Here is a 6,652-nt window from a genome sequence, read left to right as displayed (position 1 = left end):
TACACTTTCAATAGAGTGTTTAATCTCCTGGATATCTGTTTGAATCTGTTTCATGGATTCCATTTCTTTCCTATGTTGGTCATTTATTTTTTCCATTTCTTTCTTATGCTGGGCCTTCATGGCTTCTATCATGGTCCTGAGCTCATCTATTTTTTTGTCAGTTTCTGCTCTAGAGTCTCGAATCACGACTGCCATTTTGCTCACTATCTCTATGGTTATCTGGGAAATTATTTCTGTTTTGAATTTTTCCAGAGCATGATTGATCTGTTTTGCTGCTTCCTGTGCTTTGAGTTCAGGGTGTCCTGGTGGTTCACTATTGGCCTTTTCATCCTTATTTGCCCTACTGTTTGCCATTGGTAAACTGGAAGTCTGTCCTTGTGTCTTGCTTAAGTGTTTTCTCATTTTAAATTTGGTTGTAGGACTGTCCTTGGTTTAATCTCTAGGTTATCACCAAAATCTTCCTGATATAATTGTGCCCTAGCTTCTGTGTCTCTAACAACCCACAGACATTCTCATCTTCATAACATCAGAGAAAACAGCTCATCAAATCAACAGCAATTCTTTAATCCCAACTGATACAATCAGCAACACATTAAGATCAAGCACAACTTGGACACTGACCACCTGTGGTAGTCACTAGGCTATCACCCTTAAATCATTTGAATTAAGTTGAAATCAAGAAGCAGTCCAGAACATGTCTGCAGTGAAAAAAATTTCAATATAGTGTATTTACCATTTAATGGCTTAGACAGAGCGAGGATGCAAGACCCCTGATCTCAGTTAGCTGATGGCTGAAGCCCCTGATGCTGGCTGACCTTGGGCTGCAAGGCCCAGATTGAGTTCCCCATCCTTCTGAATGATTGAACTCTGCAACGTTCTATTACAGGTTTCCCATGTCCTTTCTTTAAAGATGTTCAAAGTTGAGAACTCAGAAAAATACCCTTGCTGACCACCTCTGTCTTTGCATAGTGGGTCCAAAGACTGGCATAGTCAGGAGCTCTGAGAGTGGGGAGGGCACTTATGGGGCACAGAGGCACCCGTGAGGCTACCTTCCCGGAGCTTGAGCCATGGCGGCTAGGTCAGGAGCAGGCTATGTTTTTTATAATGAATATTTTATATAAATGAATCTCTATATTTTTCTGTGACTTATTTCACTTACAATAATTATTTTGAGATTTATCTATGCTGTTAAATGTATGAATAGATTATTATTTTGCATTGCTGAGGAGCATTCCATCACCCATCTATCTGTCTCTCTATCTGTGTTTCTATCTATCTCTATCTATATCTATCCATCTGTTGCTGGATCAATGTGTAATTACCAATTTTTGTCTATTTCAAACAAAGGTGCTGTAAATATTGGTGTGCAAATCTTTGTGTGGATATATTTTTCATTTCTCTGACTAAATACTTATGAGTTAAATGTCTGGGCTATATGGTTATTGTGTGTTTGAAGTTTAAAGATGTGGTCACACTTCAGTGTTCATATTATTTAACATTTGTATTATATCATATTGGTAAATCTCCAGCTATTTCTGACAGTCTCTTTCTCATTTCAGTATTGTGCATTTTGTTTTAGATATTTTGATCCTCTGTAATTGGGACATGAATATTTTAAAACTATTATGCTTGTTCTTCTGATGAATTGATGTCTTCTTATTTAGTATAAAATAAAACTTAGCTATCCGTGTTGACTAAGCAACCTACTTTATTGATATAATCACTGTTGCTTTTTTGTTAAGTATTAGCATTAATTTTTAAATGTTTAAAACTGTTTCTTATAAGCAGTGTGTAGTGAGTTTTGATTGTTTTGTTTTATACAATTTAGAAGCATTTACCTTTAATGTTGTGTTTAGACCACTAACATTTAGTATGACTATTGATATGGGTTTAAATCTACCATCTTGCTTTTTGTTTTTTTATTTATTCCATCTGGTCTTTATTTCTTTTCCTTCTACTTCAGCGTAAGTGGTTTGAATATGGTTGCATGTGTCCAACAAGGGTTGGGTGCATGGTCCTCAGTGTGGTGATCTTGAGAGGTGATAGACATTTGAGAGGTAGAGTTTAGTGAGAAGTCACAAGACTGGCTTCTCTTTGTGATCTGATATCCTGTCTTTCAAGGTGATCTACCCTTCTGGTACATGCTTCTACCATGACGCCATCCACCATGAAATCATACAGCCAGCAATGGGAGCTTTTGCCAGATCTAACACTATGCTGTTTAGACTTACATTCACAAAAATGATAAGCTAAATAAACCTACTTGCTTTACAATTACCCAATCTCAGGTAATTTGTAACAATGAAAATTGATTAATATATCTGAATGTTCCTGAATACTTTTAAACCTGTGTTGTTTTATAGCAGGTTGACAGAGATATAAAGAAGTATGGTATTTTAATTTACTCAGCTTAAATTTCAAAGAAATCTTTGAATTTCTGGCTTGATGTCTATGAGTTTCAGAAAATATTCAATACCATGTCTTCAAATACTGCTTTTCTTCATTCTCTCTCCTATGCTTTGAGACCTTCAAATTACCAATGTTTCATCTTTTTCATTGTCTCTGCATCTCTTTTGATATAGTTTCCATCTTTTCTACTGTCTGCTCCAGTATGATTTACTACTGATTTATCAGCACCATGTTTATTTTATTTTATTTTTATTTGGGGGATACCAAGGATCTAACTCAGGCCCTTGAGCTTGCGAGGCAGACGGCGGAACCACTGAGCCAAATCCCCGGCCCCTACTATGTTTATTTTTATCTTGAATTAAATTCTTAAGTGTGCTTTTATTTCTCTCTAAGGTCTAGAATAAAAAGTGTATTTTAGTTTATATATTCCATTTTCTTGGTGACATTTTCAATTTTGTCATATATTTCCCTGGATATCTTAATTTCAGTTATTTTGAAGTTCGTGTATAATTACTCCAGTGTCTGAGTTACTTTTGGCCTGTCTTGTTTTCAAATTTCTCTTTTGACTTTGTTGATATTAGTATTTGTCCTTCTTTTGTCATGATTGATTTTATTTTTTATTGTACTCCAACTTTTGTATATTAAAAAAGGGAAGATTAACTGAAGCTCTTATTGATGAAATTTATTGCCTCCAAAAAAGTACGTATTTTTGCTTTAAGTCAGTCATTTGAGCAAAGATGACCTTCATCCAGTTTAGAACTTAGGAAGTTTGAAGTTGTCTTTCAGTCCTTTATGAGGGCAGATATATTCCTAGTCCACCCTTCCTCTTCTGTGACAATTTCGTGCTCCTCAGTGTACATCTAAGCATTATCCAAGACCTCTGATCTTTCATACTCTCTAATCTCCAATATTTGTCTCATCAGCCTGTGAGACTGTCAAAAATTCTGCTCAGTTTTTTATCCATCAAATGTCTCTTTTTGTTCAATTTGTTGACTTCCTCAACTCTTCAGGACACGAATAGGCAAATAATTTTAAAAGGAAAAGGATAAAGGCTATCATCTTATTTTAGTTTACTTCTCTTCCTTCAAACTCTGGTTACTATGCTAGTTATTTGATACTGTGGGAAAATCTTTAGTTTTGTTCAACCCCTCGACTTTTCTAATGTTTGGTGGTAGGAGAAGCATTCTGTACCACATTTTTACAATTATGGGAAAAAGAATCTCTCTCCTCCTTGCACTCTCTTCCCCCAAGGTCATTGTACTTTCTTTTGTGTAGGAAAGCACACACCCTAGATGTTTAGTACTCACCTCATTTGTATTGCCTTGGATCAACAATCTAAAGCACTGTTTCTGAAATACATCAACAATTAAACCAGAAATGTAAAAACACCATCTTTTGTGTTCTTTGTTGTGAGTAGTGACTTGCACTTTCTACATTTCAAAAATATATTGTAATGGAGATGACACAAAGTATTTACTAAGCAAAGACCTTTTAAAATCCTATGTTTTCAGATGTTCTGCTTCAAATTTGAAACCCAACCATAACACAGAGATTTCTATGCTTTTCTTACAGCATAGACAAATGATACACGATAAAAATTGTTAAGAGAAAGAGAGAGAGAAGAGCAGCAATACAAGCATTATGTTCAGTATATCAGGAAGCACTTCAACTTTGGGATGAGATGGATATATTGTCAAATCCTGGCATGACTGCATCCTGTGTGAGCAAGGATTTAATATCTTTACATCTCAGTTTTCTTTTCTGATAAAGCATACTATGTATTATAAACATCGTGTAATTTTAAATAAAATTATGTTTATAAAATGTCCAGGTCAAAGTCAGTTTGATCCAGTGTTCAATCAGTATTCCTCCCTCATTCCTATTCATTAAGAATTTCCTATGCTAAATAAAAACACTTAGGAATAAAAAAAAAAAAAAACTATGCTGACTTTTTTTGTTTTAAAATTATGAACCAATAAATGATTACAAGTTAAAGGGTTTCATATTTTGAAAAGGGAAAGATGGTTTTTACCCATAAAACAAGGTGAATTACAGTAAAGGATGATATGAGGCTCCAAAGAATTATACCATAAAAAAGAAAGAATTAAGTAGCTAATATTGTTGAACCTAAAGTTGAGGTTAATTGCTAAGAGCAAGTATTAAGGTCATAAATTCATCTCAAAATTAGAAATGATTGCGAGTAAACCTTAAAATTGTTATGAAACTTCAAAACATGTCACATTAAGTTAAAAAAAAATGAACTTAGGCCACCTGACTCCCAGGTTGTTTTCAGAGAATTATGACAGGTTAGAATTTTAAAAGACTTTACTTAAAGGATAGGAATTCTCAGACTTAGAGTGGTATAGTAATTTGCCAAGGTTACATGGAAAAAAAGGACTGAGAAATATGAGATTAGCATATGTACTGAATATTTTCAATATATCTCCTCTTTCTCACTCAATACTTCTGCATCCTACTCAGTATTCTGAAGGTAGATGGATGAGTTCATCAAATGGGCAACATTAACAGAAGATTAGAGGAAAGCAGAAGAAGGAAATTGGGGTGCTTAATTCCCCTACTGCTTCTCTCCAGGATCATTCTAGGCTCACTCTGTATTTTCCTTAAGGTTACATTTTTGGCCAGGCAATTTTCACCACATAGCTGTGAAAAGCTTCTATTATAAACCTCAGGGTACCCCACTACCCTGTGTGTTTTACCTATGCTCTGCCCTTCATTAAGTATTTCTCAAATTACCCAATTGCACATGCCATCTTTTTTTCTTCTAAGACCCTATTGCACACAGAAATCATAACCTTAACAAAGAGCTCAGAATTTTGGAATTCCTGTTTTCCCTCTGGTTATGGTGACTAGATGATTGCTGCTGAGAAAGTTCTTGATTTGTTGCACAGATTACAATAGAATACCTTGCTTTCTTAGTCATGAGGTCAATCACTTTTGTAATAATTTCATATATTAACTGATTTTGTTTAACCTACAGTTTTGAGTTTAAAGGAACTTATACAAAAATAAATATTTTAGGATTATAAGAACATAACACTAATGGTTTTTTAAATTCAAAGGAAAAAAATCTCCCAAACTGTTCAATGAAATTCTATTGCCAGTAGATTTTCTATTATGCTATTTGCTAGTTCATTATTTCACTTGTAATTAAAGTTACTTAATGTACTTAATGGAACTTTACATAGAAAAAATAGGTTAATAAGTAACAGCTACAATGTACCAACATTATTTAGGAATGAAGAAATCAGTATAGTTACTTAGCAGTTCTTTCACCCATTTCTTATTCTATCACTTTTTCAAATAAATGTTCCAAATTAGTTTCTCTCCTTTACTAAGTAATCTTCTGCTGACAAAATTTAGTTGTTTATAGGGCCAGTTTTTCATTATTGTGGTCATAGATTTACTATTTTGAGAAACAGTATTTAACTTACTTCCTATTTCAAAGTTCTAAGCATTTTAGATAAAAAGTACAAATGGCTGTACAGTAGTTCAAAGTTGAAAGTCCACTGAATATGAGGACAGATTGTCTAGTCTCTAATTTTATTTTATTTTATTTTATTTTTGGTACTGGGGATCGAACTTGTGTCCTTGTGATTGCAAGGCAGGCCACCGAACCGCTGAGCTAAATCCCTGGCTGCTCTAGTTTCTAATTTTAATCAATGATGAAAAATTAAAAATAAGTACTCCAAAACATATCAGAAAAAAAATACCTATTGAAGTTACAGACTATGAGTAATCTCTTAGATACATAAATTTTAAATTTAAATTATTGTAAAATGTCTTATATAATTTACAATTATTACTTTTCTTTATATGATAAACAGAGTGAAGAATAAAAATCCCCAATCATCATTTGACATACAGAAAAATAATTTGAAAAAATCCAATACCATTCATAAAACTGGGTACAGGAAGAATAAACATAATAAAGGTCATACATGACAAGTCTACAGGTATCATCCTTCAATGGTAAAAGCTTTCTTCTAATGATAAAGCTTTCCTCTAATGGTAAAAGGTTTTCCTCAAAGGTCAAGAACAAGGCAAAAAATGCACACTTCTATTACTTCTATTCAATAGAGTGCTGAAGTCCTAGAGAGAGCAATTAGGGGAGAAAAAGAAATAAATGGCATTCATTATAAAAGGAAGAAAAATTATCTGTGATATGGTCAAAAAACTGTCTCTATTGAAGCGATCTTATATATAGAACACCCTAATATCTTCA

Source organism: Fukomys damarensis, unplaced genomic scaffold (genome assembly GCF_012274545.1).
Source record: "Fukomys damarensis isolate Sample0158 unplaced genomic scaffold, DMR_v1.0_HiC HiC_scaffold_29, whole genome shotgun sequence".
In the NCBI taxonomy this organism is placed as follows: Eukaryota; Metazoa; Chordata; class Mammalia; order Rodentia; family Bathyergidae; genus Fukomys; species Fukomys damarensis.
The sequence above is the reverse complement of the archived record's forward strand: the minus strand, read 5'-3'. Positions refer to the sequence as shown.